The 22863-nt window shown below is 31.3% G+C and overlaps 1 long non-coding RNA gene across 3 annotated transcripts; it reads left to right on the top strand.

Moving 5' to 3' along the window:
• Positions 1–6638: 6638 nt before the first annotated feature.
• Positions 6639–19123, top strand: LOC132755387 (uncharacterized). 3 transcript variants are annotated; one of them, XR_009629198.1, is made up of 5 exons: positions 6639–6893; positions 7110–7191; positions 7517–8225; positions 18517–18598; positions 18919–19123. It is a non-coding gene; the product is annotated as an uncharacterized LOC132755387 (long non-coding RNA). The 3 variants fall into 3 exon arrangements; XR_009629199.1 differs by lacking the exon at positions 6639–6893 and having other exon boundaries at positions 6904–7141; positions 7527–8225; XR_009629197.1 differs by lacking the exon at positions 6639–6893 and having other exon boundaries at positions 6905–7191.
• Positions 19124–22863: the final 3740 nt, after the last annotated feature.

The raw sequence follows: 22863 nt of genomic DNA, 5'->3' as shown, positions 1-22863 counted from the left end.
TTGTCGGCGTCATCTTAAGCTTGTCCGGAGCATAAGTCAGTCACTTTAAGTCGGATTGAATCCAAACTTGGTATACATGCTTCTTATAATGACCTTATTTGTAGTGCACAAGAATCGTTACTCTGCACTTTATTTTTGAATTATTGCCCTTTGTTAATTTTCATACTTTTTGTCCGGCCTATCTCTCCTAAAGTATAAAAGCTATGGACTGGAAACTTCATAGGATGATAGATCTTATTCAGAAAAAGTGTAGTGCACAGGAACCGGTACTCTGTACTTCTTTTTTTTGAGTTATTGCCCTTTGTTAATTTTTCATACTCTATTTTTGTCCGGGCCATTTCTCATAAAGTATAAAAGCTATGGACTTAGGATAAAAGATCTCTTTAAGAAAAAGGGCAGTGCACCAGAACCGGTACTCTGCACTTCTTTTTTTGAATTATTGCCCTTTGATAATTTTCATACTTGAGTTTTTTCCCGGTCATTTCTCATAAACTATAAAAACTATGTAGGTGAAACTTCATAGGACGATAGATCTTATTTATTAAAAGTGCAATGCACAATAACTGGTAATCTGTACTTATTTTTTGAGTTGTTGCACTTTGCTAATTTTCACATTACGTTTTTGTCCAGGCCATTTCTCATAAAGTATAAAAGCTATGGACTTAAAACTTCACAGAATGATAGATCTCCTTAAGAAGAAGGATGCAATGAAACTCTAAGTATACAAAATAAGTGCATATTTTTTTTTGTAATAAGTCAAAGTTATATTCAAACTTAAAGGAAGTTTTACATTTTCTATGCATATTCAAAACAGAATTTGTGTTAATATTGCTATATCATTCTTGTTTAAAAGTGTCTTTAATTCAAAAATAAATGCGTTACCATTTACAGAACTAGTACTACGAAATTATTAGTTACTGTAACATATTTTAAATATGAGAAACCCAATTTGTATGAGCGTTATAACAGTCATTTACGCTCATTTTATAAACAGATATTATGATATTGTTATCACTCGACCGTCTTTTAATACCATTACGAAGCGATTTATATACAAATGATATCTGCCATCTAGTATGTAAACTACCATTTCTACATTTAATTCTCTTGAACCAAAACACTCAATCAAAGGTCGCATTTAAATATCATGCACTTGTATTATACGTGTTATTATTTTTAAATTATTTTTGGTCCTTTAATAACACTATATGTTACCACTGTCACATATTTAATGCATAATTCATATTTTCTTGCACGAATATGTTTTCATCTTTCATCCGAATTTAGCCATTTAATTAAATTCATGTCTTTTTCATTATGAACGCATTTATATCTACATTAAAGTGCTTTCTTCATTTTTGTCATTAAAAAATAGAAACGTTTATTTTACTGCAAATTGACATTCAGTTTTTAAGAAAAAAGCAAACTGGACTATATAAGTTTGCAAATTAATGAGCTTTATTATGTTATTATTTAGACGGCAAATTTGTATTTATTTTGTGCAGTTGTTATTAAATGTTATTGTGTTTCAATAAATCTTTTAAATATATAATACTTCAAGTGTTAGAAAAAATTCTTAGAAAAGATCTCTGGCTTCCTTCACGTGTTGTCCCCCGCTTCATATCCCATTTTTTGTTCTTCCCTTTTTTCGCCTTACACCCATCTGTCCCCTTAATTTCCGTATAGGCTCTTTTTGGTTCTGATCACGTCTCTACCTTCCTTTCCCCGTCCTTGTGTCCTCTCTCATTTTCGGTCCGTTGCCTTCTTGGTGCCCTGCTGGTGTGACTGGGTTGTGAATGGGGCTGCATTCTGTGAACGGTCTGTGAATATCATCTTGCCTTATTGAGCACTGTTCTCAATTCCTTTGAAACTATTTTCAAATTAATTGACAAAGAAATTATACAACAAAACGATATGAAATCGGTTGGAGAATGTTAAACAAAACATAAACCTCCTTAATTTTTTTATCTAAATGTTCCTTAGTTCGAATACAAATGACACATCAACTATTTGCCTGCCTCGTAAGAGTTATTTTTATAATTTCTATGTTTAAAAAAAAGCATGCATATTAAATAGGGCATGGTGAATGTTATCGCTCATTACGTTATTATAATCTTAAGTTATGGCATGTTGTGTCTTAATGCATGTTGTGCCTTATTTAAGACAGTTTGTAAACCAAATATTTCTATCCAAGGTCATATTACTATACAGAGAAACTCAGCAAAACATCTCTCTTTCTCATTTTGTTCTACAGAATTATTGTTTTTAAGAATGTGTGAACATAACAGAGATTTCATGTATATTAAATTTTGATAAAATATTTTTATCACCATTTTCAAGTAAATATTGACGATTTTTGCAAATGTTTATAAATTTCCTTTCAATACACTTGATTAATTGTAATTCTTTAAGAATAAATTATATATGAGTTGTACAATAATAATAACAACAACAAGTATAATAATAATAACATAATAATAATAATAATAATTATTACAAGAAATGTCGAAAGACACATATGCCCCCCCCCCCCTCTCTCTTTTTATAACCCTTGACTCACATTTTGGTAACATTGTTAGAGAATTTTTCCATAATGGGTACATGGAAGTGTTCATTTAAGGTAACAAAAAAATGACCTACTAGTTATAACCAATCAATATGTAAAATATTAAGAGCTTGATCTTTGAACTAGTGATCCCATTATGACTAATAAAAATGTGAAATATGAAGACTTTGTGATACAACGTTTTCAAGTTAATAAGCGGAAAACATATTTACATTTAAGGTCCCTGTGATCTTGACCTATCAAGTATTGATCCCAATATCAATAGGGTCATCTACTACATATGGCTTTTCAATATGTGAAATATGAAGACTTTGTGATAAATAGTTTACATGATAATGACGGAAACCATTCTGACATTCAAGGCTCCTGTGACCTTGACTTTTGACATAGTGATCCCAATATCAATAGGATACATCTACTAGTAATGACCAATCAAAATGTAATATATGAAGACCTTGTGAAAAATAGTTCTCAGGATAATAAGCGGAAACCATTCTGACATTTAAGGCACTTGTGACCTTGACCTTTAACCTAATTACCCCAAATTCAGTAGGGGCCATCTAATAGCTATGACCAATGAATATGAGAAATATGAAGACTTGGTGATAAATAGTTTTCAAGATAATAAGCGGAAATCATACTTACATTCAATAACCTTGTGACCTTGACCTTTGACTTAGTGGCCCAAAATTCAATAGGGCTCACCTACTAGTTATGACCAATCAGTAATTGAAATATGAAGACTTTGTGATAAATAGTTTTCAAGATGATTAGTAGAAACAATTCTGACATTTAAGGCTCCTGTGACCTTGACCTTTGACCTAGTGACCCCAAACTCAATTTGGATCAATTACTAGTTATGACCAATCACTATGTGAAATATGAAAATTTTGTGATAAAAAAGCTTTCAAGATAATGAGCGGAAACCATACTCTCATTCAATACCCCTGCGACCTTGACATTTGCTTAGTGTCCCCAAAATCAATAGGGGTCACCTACTAGTTATAAACAATCAGTCATTGAAATATGAAGATTTTGTGATAATTAGTTTTCAAGGTAATAAGCGAAACCATTCTGACATTAAAGGCCCCTGTGACCTTGACCTTAAGACTAGTGACCCTAAAATCAATACGGGTCATTTACTAGTTATGAATATTCAACATGTAAAACATGAAGACTTGGTGATAACTGGCTTTTAAGAAAATGAGCGTAAACCATACTACCATTCAATGAACCTGTGACCTTGACCTTTGACCTAGTGACCACAAAATCAATAGGGGAAATCTAATTGTTATGACCATTTAATATGTGCAATATAAAGAATTGTGATAAACAGTAACCAAGATAATGAGCAAAAAAACATAACACTATTCTTATACATGATTAATACACACAAAACTTAAAGCATCAATCAGGTAATTTGTGGCTTACCTGTGCGTGGGTAGATACCAGGATTTTGCGTTATGGTGCACTGTTATCAAGTGTGTAGTCATATTATAATAAGGATGAACATTATGCATTAAAGAGAGAGAGGGAGAGAGAGAGAGAGAGAGAGAGAGAGAGAGACAGAGAGACAGAGAGAGAGAGAGAATATATAGACAAAACTAATGTGACAAGACAGACGGATTAAATACATGAAGGAAACGTTAAGATTTGTTGAAACATTTCTTTGTTTGCTTTTAGAAAAAGTCGAGCGTTGCCCCGCCCGGCGGTGGCTCTTGTTACATTTTGGTGTACAATTCTACCTTAAGGTAGACCATGGGTAATGGGAACTATAAAGAACTGTAAAATTGACAACAAAGGACAGTTATATGTCTTAAAGGTCACCTGTATGCAAAATTTAAATAAAATTCACCGTGTGGTTTATTAGTTATGGATATATTTCTGAACCTAAGCTTTGCTTTTATAAGGGCTTTTTCAGAAATGAGGAAACTCTAAATAATCTATAATATCAACATTATGAAAACTATTTTTCTATTGTTCATTGTTAAGAAACAAATTATAACATTCAGGTAAAAAAAAATTACACGAGCAAAATGATTGTTTCTAAACAAAATGTTTTACATAATTATGTATAAAAATGTTACTCTACCCTACCACTTTAAACACTAATTTGACCATTTTCTAAAAAAAAAAATTCAAAATCCATATATATGATATTAAAAAAAATACCAATAATCAGCTTTCCATCCGTTTGCATTTAGATTAAATATTACTGTAGGTAACTGTGAATACACTTGAACTAAAGTTTGTAACACAATTCTTTATTGTTTTATATCATAAATATGATGCTCAAATTAGGATTTATCAATATTGTAAGTTCCAAAAAGCATTATTTATAAAGATATTACAGAATTTAACATTTCATGTACTTAAAGGGTGGTAATTAGAAATTTATTTTCTAAAGAGTCTAAGTCAAAATTTTCAATAAGAAATTAAAGCATATATTTTAACGATTACATATAATGTGGACAAATATTTGCAGTACATATTTTACATTTTCTTCGATGTTTGAAAATTGTTTAATAAGCATAAATATATACATATATAAAATTTCACTTAAAATTACAACATGCAGGATCTTTAACAGAACAACAAGATTAGAAAATGCATTTTTTCCAGCAATGCTGAAAAAAATCAACGAAAAATGATTCACCTAGTCCAAAACTAGAAACAATTGCTAATACGGCATAATGAATATTTTTTCCTGTGTCTTTTAAAACATTAATATGGTGACTGTTGTAGTTACTAAAAATTCAGTCCCAAAATCAAAAAAAACGTAAACTGTAGAAACCCCCGTCCCTTTCCCAGAATAACAGCACTACTATGCTTATAAAATTTACAGGAAGATAAATTGGCATTATCTTAGAACACCACATAAGGACAAACTACAAAGGAGAATAAATGTTACAACTTAAAATATATTAATAGTAAGATCATATCAATTAATTGCATCACTTTATTATTATTTCACAAGCGATTCCTGTAAACTTAGTACATGTATATTTATTTAAATGTTGTTAATATGTATATTGTTCTCTTATTAATTACTGCAAATATTATCAGTACCTTGACCTCTGTATCTGACTATGGTTCCTCACAAAATATATGATAAATAAACATAAAGGAAGTGGCATGACTTGTTGAATTCTTGGGAGAGTTTCTGTACTATCGGAGAGCTTCTGTCCCCTTTGCCATTTTGGATGGGTAGGCTTTGTCCGGGAGGTGGGACAAGAATATAGTCACATTAACGTGCAAGACATTAAAAGGAATGTGAGATCTTTATTAAAGTAGTGAAATTTCAAACACCAAGCTTTTGATATTACCTCCATACATTATCATTTTCTATATATTGAACATGTGACAATCAACTAAGATACCCGCTCGTGTTTGCAGAAAATGCACGAGTGGGCACTCGGGGTCTTCCATTGACAGTAAAGCTTAAAATTCGTCATATATCCATCACAACTAATAAACAAACCACATAAAGCATCTATAGTGTTCCATTGTTCACAGCTAATTTGTATACACTCATTTAAAGGGATACTAGGGCAAATTAATGACAAAAATATCAAAATGACCTCATGTACTCAAATCACGACGGAGTGACGTTTTTTAAAGTCCGAGCATGAATTTCAGTATTAATTCTAAATATTTTGTGTTTAAAGCGTAAATATATCTATATATGTTGAACGAACAGAATCACCGAGTAGTTTTAAAACAAGACATGTGACTTGAACAAACCATGGAACTAAAAATAACAGATATTGTGGATAGTGTTTGATTGAAACAGGTCTAAGTCATTCATTTGACATGTTCATTTATGTGTCCAGAGATCACTGTGACAACTATTGTAAAATCGCAATGCTCTAACCTGACCACGTGGATCAGGTTAGGAAACCACCATTTTATTCTTTATATTAAGAAGAACAGTTTTGTTCCTGTGACTGTTTAGTGTATTAATTTTGATGATATTTACAGAATAATGAATAAACAATTCAAAACGAAGAAATGTAAATTTTGCCTGTGTCTCCCTTTAACATCTTAACGGAAACTGAAGGTCAGGTGTAACCAAGTGCTATTTTTAAGGTTTTTGCTATTTTCCAAGAAAGGTAACTCTGTCGGCCTTGTTTGATTTTAATCTTTACTTTTGTGTGATTATGTCCCCTTGACCACATTTGCTATTTGCTCAACCATAACGTTTCCCTCCTAAAGTTAGGGTCACTTGAGGTCATTCTTTGTGTTAAAGAAGTTGTTGGTCATTGTGACATGTAGATGTGTTGGTTTAATATTATTAATAAGGTTTTGGATTGAGGAATTGGTATTTGTATGTTTTATTCATTTGTTCTTAAAAGTTCTAATGTCAACTAAATGAAGACTTATAGTAATTAAATACAGTTGTGGATTTGATAAAAGTTATTTTGATAAATTTGTTTTGTTCTTGAGTGTTAAAATTCAAGATGGCAGCATATGTTCTTATCTTATAGTTATTCATAGAAATCACTGTTTCTATTTGTATTGCACTGATGTTTGTAAATTACAGTTTACAGCATAATTAACAGCAAAGTGAGATAGGTGTGAGTGACAGAGGTACATGTATATTTACAGAGTCTGATCCACAATTGGTATGTTATATTATATTTATATGTCATTGTTTATATTTTTTTGGAGCTTAACATGTAAATTTTTAAGTTGAGCACATAATGTATATTGTTTTATAAGTAAATGATTAAGTGGTCACTAGATGCAGGTAATATATGATGTAATACATTTAAAGATGTATTTTATGTGTACATGATTTATTTTCATGAGATAAAATGAATGGTCTATCCATATAGACTGATCTGTTGATTAAGTATATTTAAGGTACTGTAGTGTATACAAGTCATACAAATGTATAAAACTATATATTTCATGATAGTATGGGATGTTTGGTATTTATACTTTCAGGGCTTGGTAGATGTGATATAGATGTGATGTAGATGTGATGTAACTGTGATGTGTATGTTGTATGATGTATGACATATGATGTTTGCTGTTGAGATGTACCAAATTGGAATTATATATAAAGCTAGTGTCCACTACAAATTAAATTGATGAACCAGTAACCCTCAGTTTGTTCTTTACTTATACAAGGCAAAAAGACATCGGGGTCACAAATGGCGCCCAACGGAGTTTAATAAGTGGACATTTAAAATTTTATATTTGTTTCCTGTGTGAACACTTTTCACTGAACATTTTTAATATTTTTAATTGAAATTAAACAGTGAAGTGCAGGAAGTTCTACCAACAGTGTATTATATTATACAAGTATTTTCATATAGTTTGTTTATTAAACAGACAGTTCTTCATATAGTAAATCATTTTAGAATATTTACGAGATGTGTTAAATTTGAATACTCATCAGTTAACTTATACAGACATTATTTGAGAATATTATTCGCTACAAGAATTCATCACTTCCCAGTGTAGATCAAGGATTGTTCACTTTAAGAAGTTATCATAATTAAAATTGACTAGTGACAGAAGTTTATATACATTGATTTTATGTTGTGAATTTTTGTATTGCAGGTTTAGATTTCCAATGGTATCTGTATCTGTTAAGTAGTGTATTAGTGCTCTAGTGACCAAAGTCAAGAACTTTCAGTACATCAGATTTGTGAGTAAAACATATGTCAATGAAATGAATATATTGTAACATTCATTAATTGCAGTTTCAACTGGTAAATCTTTTATGTAAATTCTCAGATAGATTCTTTTGTGTAATTTTTTATTTGAATCTTTGAAATCTTGTTTGAAATATATTACCAGATTGCCACAGACTGCAATTTCTGATATTTTTCAGGAGTGATATTTTTCAGGAGTGATATTGTATAGATTAAGGAAGAAAGAATTCACTTTAATTGCATGTGCCCCATAAATACCCCTTTATTAACTGGTGAGGGAACTTAATTCATTGTCTACAAATTAAGAAGCATCTCCTTCCAGATAAGATAATGCTGCTATTTTGAATTCATTTTCTTTAAAAGAGAAAATATTTTGTTTACAAATTTCAAATATTAAAGTCTGATTTTGTTGACAGTCTTTTATTGATGAAGTAATAGTCAACATTTATTTGCTTGGCCTTAAATATCACTGGTAGAATCTTTACACATAATGAGGTGATTGTATAAACATTGAAATTGTTTTGACTGATCAGCAGTCTGCTGTCTATATTGTACCTGGGGTTTGAACTAAGTTGATTGTCAAAACACTGATATTGTGTTGAATGACCAGATATTCATTGCATTTGTAACTTGAAACAATTTATATATGTGTGTTGTACAATAATATTTTGATTTCCTGATTGACCCATTGAATTTTACCTGTGTGATATTTGGAGCAGACTACATGTATGTTATGATTTCCTTGGTTGACTGACTGACTGATTAAATACAGGTAGCATAGTACTGTATACTATTAGATAGGAGAAGAGTAAATAAGAAGCTTTTTGTTATTATCAGTAAAAAAGTTATTGATAATAATTATTGTGATCAACTCCCTTTAAATGTTCAACTCCCTTTAAATGTTGTTACTTGGTGAAATAAAATAAATAAACTAAATGGTAATGAAGTTGAGTAAAATCCAATTTCTGTATCATTGAGAACTGTTAAATAAACAATTGTAACACGGTTTGCGTAATCAGTAAAAAGTTTACTGTTTACCAAATAAAATAATAAATAAAAGAATAATAATATAATAATTGTATTAAGAATCTAAAAAAGATAAATATTATTGTCAGTATTGAGAATTAGAACTCACTGATAATATTAAAAGTTTTTGAACTTGTATAAAACTGTGAGAAATGTAATAGAATAAATTCCTATTGCTGTTCTCTTAAATGAAATAAAATAAAGTCAATTGTTTATAAACTTATTCTAGTGTGTGATTAAATAATTTATTACTTTAAGATAAAGTTATACTTAAAGGTCATTTTCAACTCTTACATGAATTTGAAATATTTTTTCAATTTCATTATTAAAATTAAATAACAGGTCTGAACTTTGAATTGATTATTGAGATGAATAATTAATTTAATGAATCAGATACAGTAAATTATTCTATAAAGAATATTAATTAGTATTTATTTGAAAGCAAATAAATATTTATTGATATAAAGTAATTAAAAAATAATTGAACTGATTTATAACTTGGTCAGTTTCAATATATGAATACAATAATAATAAAATAAAATAAAACATATATAATAAAATAATGTTTTAATTTTTGCCGTTTTGATATTTTGACTATACTTTAGTCACGGTATAAAATAATTCAACATAATAAAAATTAATAAATAAAATTAAATTAATCTGAAATGTGATAATTTACAACTGGGAATAAGTGAAGTCTTTGTGACATAAAAATCTTGAATAGTGAAGTGTGGATTGACTGGTGTAGTACTACAGGCGAAATTGAAATAGTGCTGTTGTGAAATTAGTGCTTTAATTATAAAAAGGAGCTGTGCTTTGGAGGATGATAGTGCTTGAAATGAATATTAGTGCTGTGATGTTATATTGTGGAAAAGTGCTTGAAATTATAATCGGCAAATAGTGCTTGAATAAGTTAGTGCTGTGTTGTTAAAAAAGTGCTTGAAATTATAATCAGCAAATAGTGCTTGGATACGTTAGTGCTGTGAAATTCTGTTTACACTATAGTGCTTTGTAAATATAGTGTTGAAAATTCTACTGAAAGAATAGTGCTTGACGTGATGAATTACTCCGCTAAGGATAGTACTTGGAACAAGGAATTTAGTACTTTGAAATAATTTTGCGAGAATAGTACTGAAGTATTAGTGTGATTTGAAGTTGTACTTGTGAAATAGTCCTATGTGATTTTGACAGTGCTGAGGAGACACCGTTGATTGAATCTGTGCTTACGTATATTATTGTCGGGAACCATCCTGTGACATTGAATTATTGTTTAGAGCTGGAGGTACATAGTGATTGAAACAGTACCTATTGAATTTGTGCTTAAATATATTATTGTCGGGAATAGTCCTGTGACATTTAATTTTGAATTAGTACTGAAGTATTGATAGAATTTGTGCTTGAATAGATTTGTCGGGAATAGTCCTGTGACACTTAATCTTTGAATTAGTACTGGAGGAGCATGGTGATTTGAAATAGTGCTTTATGGTTTTAGTACTGCAAAAATAGTACTGTTATTTGAAAATAGTGCTTTAATGGGTTAGTGCTGGAAAATAGTACTGTGAATTGAAAGTGCTGAAGTGATATTGTACTTTGCAATAGTACTTGGATGAATTAGTACTTTAGTACTGTGAAACATTTTGAATTCAATTAGTGCTTGGATGATTTAGTACTTTAGTACTGTGAAAATAAAAAAAAGTGCTGAACTGAAATTGTGCTTTGAAATAGTGCTTGATTATTAGTACTGCGAATTAGAACTGTAAATAACTACAGATAACACTTGGAACTGGAAAAAGTGATTATAATTATAGACGAAGTTGACCATAAATTAAAATGGATCCATCAAAGGAGTTAGGAGCTGTTGGAGGAGAAGATATGGAAGCTACTGATGAAGAAGAGCTTGGGAGAAATGAAAATCTCATTAAATGAGAAGAAACTTTTAGAGGCTTTTAGAGCTTTACACATTGAACCATTCATAGAAAATCCAGATGATTTACGGAAATTGTTAAGAGATGCTAAGACAAAGGAGTTTGGTGAAGAACTAAAGATAAAGAAAGAAACAACACCTTTAATTACAATACAAAAAACAAGACTGACAACTAATCCAATGGCAACACCTGGGACAGAAACAAAACCTACAGAGAATGCATTGCTAACACCACTTAAAGATTTGTCATCATCATATTTACCAGATATTTCAATTACAACAAGTAAACCAGCATTTGTACGGAAAACACCAGGTCCGAAATCATTTTCCAAAGCTGTCGAATTTTTTATTGGAGAAGAAAACCAAAGGGGCGAAGTTACCTGGGAGACATTAAAAATTCGAAATTGAAATCTTTAATGACAGCATTAATGGGTTTACAGAGGAACAAAAATTCTAAATTAGGGAATAAGAAGAGCTGTAAAAAGGGATACAAGCAGGAGATATTGTCAGGAGATTGGGGACTGGATAACAGTATCAGAAATTTTGGTAACAAAATTCAACAGTACTTAATGGGAAACAATAGAAAGTTCCCCCACAAACCCATTTACTTAGAAAAATTTTATGCATTACACAGGGTGCCGACAGTGTAAAATACTTAAATGCTTCCCAAAACTTGAAGAACCTAAATTAACACAAGCCAAATTACAACTTAGAGCCTATAAAAAGGGATGAGCGTTTTATACATGAAGCATTGTACCAAGGACTTAATACAGAATTAAGACATATCGCTCAATATAAAAGTGAAACAATCTTGAACTATGACCTTTTCAAAATAGAACTTAGGAAAACTGGAAGCAGATATGAAGTCATCAGGAAAATTAAAGACATGTCATGCCACAACAACAATTGAATGAACAACCAAAGAAGAAAAGTGAAATTGAAGAATTAAAAGAGAAATAGTTAAGGAATTAAGTAATAAAATGGACAAATTTCAAAAAGAAAAAGATGCAGAAGACTGTACAAGAACAAAAGACATATTATGGAGATCAACGACAACAAAGGGGAGGATACTATGGAGTTCAACAACAAAAGAGGTGGATATTATGGAAGTCAACAACAACAAAGAGGAGGCTATTATGGCGGAAGAAAAGATGGTTTAGAGGAAGAAATGGAGGATACCGAGGAAGAGGTCGTGGGAATATACACACCTCGAAGACCACTTGCATCAAATACATTTATGGGAACATGTTACATTTGCAACGAGAGAGGACACTTAGCAAGGGATTGTCCTAGGAAGTCATCACAAAAAGATTTAAAAGAATAAGTGCACTTGTTGAGGGATCAAACAAGAGGCACTGATTAAAAGATCCCAATTTAGTTGGAGAACCCCACTAATGAGGCTGACATTATTGGTAAATAAGGCATGAAAAACTACTGCTCTACTAGATACAGGAAAAGTTGTGTTAGTGTTATTTCTGAAACATTTTTATAAAAATTACCTACAAGACTCAACAAAAATTACAACCAATTAGAGACATACTTAACATTGAATGTGCTGATGGACAAAAACTTTACCATATTTAGGAATTCATCGAAATAGAACTTGACAATAATAAAAGGACTTCCAAATACAAAAAACACAACCAGGTTTACTTCTTGTGGTTCCCAGATACCAATTATTCTTCAAAGACTCCAGTTTATATTAGGAACAAATATCTTGAAGGAACTATTAGAAGAATGCAAAAGCAATTTTGGAGATCAATTTTTCTACAGAAGAAAAATTACATTGTTCCATGGTACCTTTTGTTTTCAGAGCTATGCGTCGTCAGAGATAAGGCATTACATCAAAAACAAGAACAAGATTGGCAATTGTTAGAAATGCTATGCCTCACAAGGTTTATTCTAAAGCCAAATGAAACTGTCAATATTCAAGCATACTTGGATAAAGAACTTGATCATACAGTCACTGCTGCTCTTATTCAACCATCAGAAGATGCAACAATACCAAATTTCATTGACATAACACCAGGAGTCATTCAAGTATGAATATGGAAAGAAACAATAATGTTACAGTTTACAATGTCTAATCTGTCATCTCTAAGTACAACAATATCACCAAAACAAATAATTTTGTGAGATTCCAGCCAGTTGTCAGTGACAGAAGAAGTGTTCAACAAATTTTAGAAAGAAGATGAACTTAACAGACAGAGAGAGAAAATAGTAGACGATTTGAATATTGATGACAATAATCTGTTAGATATACAAACAGAAAAACAACAGCTTAAAAAACCTAATTGATGAAGCATAAGGATATTTTCTCCATTAATGACACAGATATTGGACAGTGTAGTAAAGTAAAAACACAGAATCGATCTATTGGATGAAATTCCATTTAAACAACGCCATAGACGCAATCCCTCCTAATATGATAGATGAAGTACGACAACACTTGGAACAACTTCTAGCAATGTGGTATCATCAGACCTTCTAAATCACCTTGGGCTTCCAACAATAGTACTGGTACGAAAGAAAAACGGAAAGTTTTTGGACTATGCGTGATTATAGAATGTTGAACGAAAGAACTGTAAAAGACTGCATATGCTTTGCCTCGTATAGAAGAAGTTTTTGACTGCTTACATGGATCTAAGTACTTTTCAACATAGATATGGGAAGTCAGGTTACCATCAAGTGGAGGTAGAAAGAAGAGGTCATAAACCTAGAACATCATTTACTGCAGGTCCACTTGGGTTCTGGGAATACAACAAATGCCTTTTTTGGCTTAACAAACAGTCCAGCAACATACCAGGACCTAATGGAAAGAATGTCTTGGAAGACTTGAATATGCCGATATATGTGTTATTTCTACTTGGGACGATCTCATCATATTTAGTAAAAACATTTTGAAGAACATCTTGAAAGAATAGACTTAATATTTTTGGTAGACTTAAAGAATGTGCTTCTTAAACTTGGCAGCAGAGAAATGTTTCTTCTTCAAGAATTAGGAAATAAATTTTCTTGGACATTTGTTGTAAGCGATGAAAGGAATCGAGGAACAGACCCAGGCTAAAATTGAACAAAATTTAAGAAAACTGGCCAACTCAAAAGACATCTGAAGAACTTATTCATTTTCTATCATTCGCTTTTGGGTTATTACAGACGCTTCATTAGGATTTCAGCAAAATAAACCAGACCTTTAATCAGAATTAATTACCACATCCAACTGGCAAGAAAAAAATCCTAAGAAAATAGTTAAAGAATGGGTCATGGACAGAAAAAAGGAGCAAGATATTTTTGAGAAATTGAAAAGAAGAAGTTGACCACACCTCCAATACTGGCATATCCGGAATTTCAGAAGCCCGTTTGAAGCTTCATGTCGACGCTCGACAATTGGAACTTTGGGCGCCGTCCCTTTTACCAGGAAACAGGAACAACCAACAAACGATAGTCCATTGGGCCTATGCCAAAGCAGAGGCATTATCAAAGTCTTGAAAAGAAAACTAATTCTGCATAACAAGCTAGAGTATTTATGCTTGAAATGGGCTGTCACTGAAAAGTTTTTCAGATTATCTGACAAACAATCACTTTGTTGTTCTAAACAAGATAACAATCCTTTGACATACATCTTGACCTCAGCAAAACTTGATTGCCACGGGACAAAGGATGGCAGTGCATTAGGACAATTATGACTTCGACATATATTACAGAGCAGGGGTAAGAAACCCCTTGGGGGCAGATGCAAAAGAGTCGTTTTTCCCTATAAAACCCTTTATACAAAAAATGGGAAGACATTATTAAATAAAAAATAAAGTAGTCAAAGGGGCCCTTTGTAAAATCAACAACTACTTCATATTTTGAATTTTTTCCAAAAAATGAAATCAAATTTTAATAGAACAAACCGAGAATAAAAGGCAACCAATGGCAAAAAACTGGAAATGAGAACATTGAAGGAAAAAGAGAGAAGACCCCGTAATCGTAAATGGGGAAAACAATTTATAGATCAAAAAAATCCCGGGGGCAAATGTTTAAAAAAAAGAAAAAAAATTTTTTTCATTGAAAAAAAACCCTTTAAAAAATTTTTAAAAAAGGAAAAAAAGGAATTTTTGTTTTGAAAACAGAACAAAATGACAAAAAAAATTGGATCAATTGTAATACCAGAATTCTACAAAGAAGATATTTTAAGAGGACTTCACAACGATGTTGGTCATCCGGGAAAGGAGAGAAACTCTCAGACTTGTTAAAGAAAGATTCTTTTGGCCTGGAATGACAACAGATGTAGATAATTTGGGTAACAAAATGCGATCGATGCCTGAGACGAAAGACAAATACAAGTTCTAGAAGCTCCATTAGTTAACGTTCACACTACATACCCTTTGGAATTAGTCTGTTTCGACTTCTTGACTCTAGAAACATCAAAAGGAGGTTTTTGGTAACATATTAGTTGTAAAAGATCATTTCACAAAATTCTCTATGGCTATACCAACAAAAAAACCAGACAGCTAAAACAACAGCAGACGCCTTTTTACAACAATTTCATTCATACACTATGGTATACCTTCTAGATTACACTCTGATCAGGGGGCCATTTTGAATCTTGACATCATTAAAGAACTTTGCATTCTAAACTAACATGAAGAAATCTCACACATCTGTGTATCATCCGCAATCCAATTCCGGTCCAGAAAGATTTAATCGAAAACGCTACTTGATATGCTTGGAACTTTGGAAAATTCACAAAAAATCTGATTGGAAAAAATATATTAACTCTTTAGTGTTTGCATATTAAACTGTACACCTCATGAATCAACTGGAATTAGCCCCATATTGAACTAATGTTTGGAAAGAAGTCCCAGATTACCAATTGATACCATGTTTGAAAATGCAAGAGAACAAACTTCTAATAAGAATACAAGGGAATATATTGATGACTTAAAGAAAAGGATGGAAAGAACAAGACAAATTGTAGAAACAAACATACAGATAAAGCTAAAAAAAAGCAAAAAGAAACACATATTGACAAGAAGATCAGAGGTTGCAAAAATAGAAATTGGGAGACCGAGTTTTTAGTTAAAATCCTAGCACATAGAGAAGGAAAACATAAACTGGCAGACAGATTTGAAGAGGATATATATTAAAGTGATAGATCAGCCAAGGAAAGAGATACCTGTTTTTCAAGTGAGAATCTCCCAATGGTACAGTTTAAACACTGCATCGAAATCATCTACATCCGGTAAACTACTTGGATGATAATGAAGATAATAAAGATGATACTGAAGAAATACAAGAGAAGATAGAAAATATAGTGGAACATGGACAAGAGAAAAGAACGGATGCATCCGAAGAAAGAAAGAGTGACGTCACAAGTGAGGAGTCTGATGAAGATGATGTTGGATATTTTCCTTTTTCCCAGAGACGAAAATATGGGGCCGGGCCCCTAAAATTTTTGACAAAAAACCCCTCCCAAAACAAAAGATAAGGGGAAAAAAAAGGGTCTTTAAAAACTACATAATGGGAAAAATGCCCCGAAAACCTTTTAAAATGTTTCTGATGGGGAAAAAGAGAGACAGGATAATAAAGGGAAAAAGAGGGGAAATTGATAAAAAAAAGTTTAGATGGGGACACTCTTAAAAAATATAGAGGGTTTGAGAAAAAAAAAAACAGAAAAACAAAATACAAAAAGGTAGGAGAAGGGTTTCACCTTTAAGAAAAAAATGAACTTTTTTGGGCATATAGAAGAAAACCCGGGTTTATTTGATAGAAAAAAAACTAGGCAAGATGGTTTTAAAATCATTTTCCCAAAGGGGTGGATTGGAAGAAAGAGATAGAAATATTGATCATATAGAAGGAGAAAAAGGAGATGAGGATGGAAGTGTTAAACATAGAGAAGAAACAGATGACAGAAACGTAAGAGAAGGAAGTGAAAGACAATTAGAAGAAAGAGTGACAGAGCCAAAGATAGATACTGTAGAAGTAACAGATACTGATACAGACACAACAATAGGAGAAACGGACACACAGACACAAACAAAACAACTTAAGAGAAACACTAACAGGAAAAGACTTTTACCACCAGATCCACCAAGAAGATCTGATAGAACAAGAAAGACACCAAAAAGATATGAAGATTTTCAAATGTACGGCATTGTTAATACAAGCACTATCAGCACTACACCATAATGATTCTCGATTCAAAGCCTTTGGAGACATTAATTGGATCAGGAGTACTTCAAACCATGGACATAGACACAGCAAGAAAAATAGTAACATCTTTAATGTCGTGATAAGTTTTAAAAAATTTTAAGCTGATTTTAAGGTTTAATAATAATAATAATAATAATAAAAAACCTAAATCATATCAAACTTAATATAAAACCTTTGATATTTATTATTTTAAAAATATAGTATTATGTTTCTTATGAGAATATCATAATGACATTTTTAAATGGGGACATTTTTATTTTAAGCAGGGGGGAGAAAAGTTGAATGTTAATTAAAGTACATTGTATCAAGTACATAGTACTTTAAGTACATTATTCTTTATGTACATTGTCCGTTAAATGCACTGTCTAGAAAATAAAATTGTGTTTAAGGATGTTAAAAAGTTGAAGTATGTTATTCTTTAAGGTACTCTGTTCTTTAAGAAGATTGTTCTTTAAGTACATTGTCTTTTAAAGCATAAACATTTTTTTGAATAAATGGAGTTGATCATATTGAGAATCATATTGTGTTTGATATATTCACAATACATGTTTATTGTAGTTAGTATTAATCTATGACTATCATAGATTTTAGTTAGTTAGTTGAAGTAGAGATATTTTGACGAGACAATGACGGGACGTCATTTAAGACGGGGCGGAAATGTGTAACCAAGTGCTTTCTTTAAGGTTTTTGCTATTTTTCAAGAAAGGTAACTCTGTCGGCCTTGTTTGATTTTAATCTTTACTTTGTGTGATTATGTCCCCTTGACCACATTTGCTATTTGCTCAACCATAACGTTTCCCTCCTAAAGTTAGGGTCACTTGAGGTCATTCTTTGTGTTAAAGAAGTTGTTGGTCATTGTGACATGTAGATGTGTTGGTTTAATATTATTAATAAGGATTTTGATTGAGGAATTGGTATTTGTATGTTTTATTTATTTGTTCTTAAAAGTTCTATTGTCAACTAAATGAAGACTTATAGTAATTAAATACAGTTGTGGATTTGATAAAAGTTATTTTGATAAATTTGTATTGTTCTTGAGTGTTAGAATTCAAGATGGCAGCATATGTTCTTATCTTATAGTTATTCATAGAAATCACTGTTTCTATTTGTATTGCACTGATGTTTGTAAATTACAGTTTACAGCATAATTAACAGCAAAGTGAGATAGGTGTGAGTGACAGAGGTACATGTATATTTACAGAGTCTGATCCACAATTGGTATGTTATATTATATTTATATGTCATTGTTTATATATTTTTAGAGCTATATGTATTTCTTAAGTTGAACATAATGTATATTGTTTTATAAGTAAATGATTAAGTGGTCACTAGATGCAGGTACAATATGATGTAATACATTTAAAGATGTATTTTATGTGTACATGAATTATTTACATGAGATAAAATGAATGGTCTATCCATATAGACTGATCTGTTGATTAAGTATATTTAAGGTACTGTAGTGTATACAAGTCATACAAATGTATAAAACTATATATTTCATGATAGTATGGGATGTTTGGTATTTATACTTTCAGGGCTTGGTAGATGTGATATAGATGTGATGTAGATGTGATGTAAATGTGATGTGTATGTTGTATGATGTATGACATATGATGTTTGATGTTGAGATGTACCAAATTGGAATTATATATAAAGCTAGTGTCCACTACAAATTAAATTGATGAACCAGTAACCCTCAGTTTGTTCTTTACTTATACAAGGCAAAAAGACATCGGGGTCACATATTAACCTCTTAATTTTAAACTTCAACGGTAATATAAACAACGCAACAGGCGAAATATACATCAAGATTATCACCGTTTTACTCTATTTACAAAATCTTTCGTGGCCCCAGCTTGCCGTGTGCAAAATGCGCTGCGCTTTGAAGTGGGAAACCAGTCGGCTTTTCGGTAATATGTTGGTTCCCGTACTTCAAAGCGGGGCGTATTTGTACACGGCAAAGCTGGGGCCACGTTTGAATTTATCGAAAGAGTTTCCTTCATAAAATTCGACGTCTAACGACAGAAGTGTGAAAACGGAAACGTTAGAGGTAATTAATTCACTTGTTACTATATATAGTAACAAAATTGCCTATGATTTCAACTGATTATGAGTGTCACGTGACCTAATATGAGTTTGCGGCCCGGGGCCGAGATCTAGTTATCAGCCCGCAGAACATGTGCACGTGCACAAACTGAAACAATGACGTCATATTTTACGTCATCAAACAGTTAACTGTAAAAGTGAAAGTAGGATGTCAGCACGAATTGCTTTATTTCTATTATGAGAGCTTAAGAGCTTAACACATTTTGGTTACTATTGAAATTTGAAGAAATATAATACGACAAACTCACTCCTTCTAGATTCTACTGCTTTGAACACACAAACAGTAAAACGTCTCTGTACAGAACAGTAGAAGAGTAGACAAGAATTTCAACTAAAAAACTTCAAAGTAGATTCTATTTGTTGTTTTTTTTTTTGTTTTTTTTTAATGCTACTATTAGATCTACCAAGTGTATTAAAGACATTATTACACGTCAGAGTAGGGCCGGAAGGTGATAATTTCATATTTCAACGTCTATAATTATTATAGATCTAATAGATCTATATTAATAAATAATTTATTAACGTTTAGTGTAATCTTGAGGTTTAAGACGACTGATTTTTGTTCGATTGATAACACGTTTTAAGAATGTAGGACAAAATCCCACCAGTCAAAACCCCACACCTCAAAATTTTATAGAGTGGACAAAACCCCCACACCTTAATTTTGGTGGGGTTTTGTCCGTCTTCCACGTTTTAATATTAAACGATTCATTTTATTCACAAAGACAAGATCTTTTTGTTATTTTTAGTAACTTTTGTAAAAATGCTTTAAGTTTTTCTGTTTTGTCGAAATTTTGTCAAAAAAAATACAAAAGTTTTACAAAAAGTTCATATGACATAAAACAGTTCTATATCGAATCTAGATTTATCATATCTTGAATGTACTACGCATAACAAATAGCTGCTTTTAATGAAGAAGAAGAACATAAAATGATAAGTTATGTATACATACCTACCTTGTGTGGAAGTACTAGAATGTTAATTGTTTACAGACACAATTTTGAAATTCTGTTCTATTACTGGGTCCTTGATCGAAGGTAAAGCTTTACATGAAAAACATTTCCTCTTTCTTTCGCTTACATTTTTGAAAATCATCGGAAATTCATTCCTCATTCTAAATCCTGCTTTTGTGAGACTGGAAGCCACAACACCTAGTTTAAAAGCTTCAGAACTATAATTGACATTACAATTAAATTGCTCCAGACACGCAGGTCCAGATAAAAGTTACCTTTTACCTTTCTTATAGGTTGCTTTCCATGTAATTTTTAGAAACAAACTGATTTGGATCTGTCAGGAAGAAGTCATCAAATTCTTGATTAAAGTACTTTGTTATGCTATCAAAATGACCTGCGCCCCATATACACCGTTTAAGAGAAACTGTTTTCCTCCAGTGGTAGGCTTTCCGTGCATTTTGGTGTTGTTACTTCTGATTTCAAATTGTATCAGATAATAAATAACGGTTATCTTTTGCAAAACCATTCATCTTCTGTGGGCAAAAGTCAACTTTACTTGAAAAGAAAATTTGCTATGTTGAAGTGAATTACAGTTTAACCTGTTGCAATTTTTATATTTTAATCACTTTTGTTAAAGTGCGCCTGTCCCATGCCATACCGATCCGCCTAAACCACATATCAAACAAGAGGTATATAGCTGACTTATATAAATATAACTCTCATCACACATCTTGTAGCAACGTTTAGTTCCATTTGTATAAGCCATCAAATGATGCCAGATTTTGCGATGCATGTTTATTTGTTTAAATGAATATTTAGTCTTGTCATTGCTTTCCTATTGCTAACTGATTCCTCAATTTTATTCTATTTTAGGCAAAGACGTACATTTTCTTTAATTTGAACAATGTTTTATTTTTATTGATATAGGTCTTATCTTTTCAATCATACGAAATAATTAAATACAGAAAATGATTTTATAGGTTAAGAATCTGTTGCTATTCGGTCTAATTTTTATGGTTTTAAGTAAGAGAACATGACTAGGGTTTTCAAGATAAAACAATTGTACCAGAAATTCTTTGAGTATTTTAGAACAAGATTTTCAATATATTTAGAAATATAAAGTTGATATATATGCATATGAATACGGAATGAGAAGAGAGGTAAACTCTGTCAGTTAGATTGGAAATTTTTGCAGAGTTGCCTCCCTTCCATTAGGTTATTTTTATAGTCTACACACAACTTTAATTTTGTAAAATTATGTAATTGAATGGTTTTATGTTGTTATGTATGGATGGGAATCAAATAAAGGAATATAAATATATCCTATGAAATGTAGATTATTTATGATAATATGAATGATAATATAATTAATGTTTGACTTAAAGAAATAAAAAAAAAAACATGAAAGAAATTTTGAAGATTTCGAACCAAGGGTATGTTAAGAAGACTTAATCGAGATAAATTAAGAAAGAATACAGTCCAAATTTCAATTCATCGTTTTATAAAAATAAATTTGTTGTATAACTATACGAAATGCACGTTCAAATTACATGTATACATACATGTATATCCTTTTTATACACGTGTTTGATTACCTATCACTTTTCCAATAACGATTACAATTCATTACAACTATCTTAACAAAAAAATATTTCATATTGATATTATCACGCAATATTCGTCCTTACTTCTTTATTCTTTTTGAATTCAGTATTTAATATTCAATTGGCAAGTTTACTGTGTCGCGATTTATTCTGCTTGTCAAATGGAATAATTTTGAGTTGCTAAACTCTTATCATAAACGTGAAATTGCAAGGATTACATAACAGGACAATGCCAAATCGATCATCAAACGTCTACATATAACAGGCATAAAATTGTTTGTTTTTTATATTAGTCCTTTTAAAACAGAAAAAGGGAAACAAAATGATCGTACAATATTTCAGTTAAAAGAAACATCTGATCAGGTTGTTAAAAGTTGTTTTATTATTTTAGTAAAATGGTATTGAAATCCCTGGAACTTTGAATGGCCAATTCCAAATTCAAATCAAGGCAAATCCATTACAATAATTTAGAAAGTTTAGACTCATAAATTTTACAATATTTAAAAGTACAACGATAACCATGAAATATTTATCATTTCCTGAAAATCAGAATCATAAGTCAGAATAAAATGTAACAAGAAAGATTGACAAAAAAGCATTCAAATTACCAGTGATGACCTGGTGGTAAAGATTAGGACTTACAAAGAGGATGCCCGACCAGGTTGTACCATAACAAAACATTATAGCGCAGTACTGACAGTGTCAATAAAGCAGATGTTACCAAGGGCACGATTTAGTGTATGATCAAGTAAATAAAAGTTGTCCGCATGCTTTACCTAAGGCCTAGCAGCATTTTTCGTTTATCACGCTGGTTACA

Source organism: Ruditapes philippinarum, unplaced genomic scaffold (genome assembly GCF_026571515.1).
Source record: "Ruditapes philippinarum isolate M1 unplaced genomic scaffold, ASM2657151v2 ctg3322_1_1_1_1, whole genome shotgun sequence".
Taxonomy (NCBI): Eukaryota; Metazoa; Mollusca; class Bivalvia; order Venerida; family Veneridae; genus Ruditapes; species Ruditapes philippinarum.
Note: the sequence above shows the minus strand (reverse complement) of the source record. Positions and strands in the feature narration are given on the sequence as shown.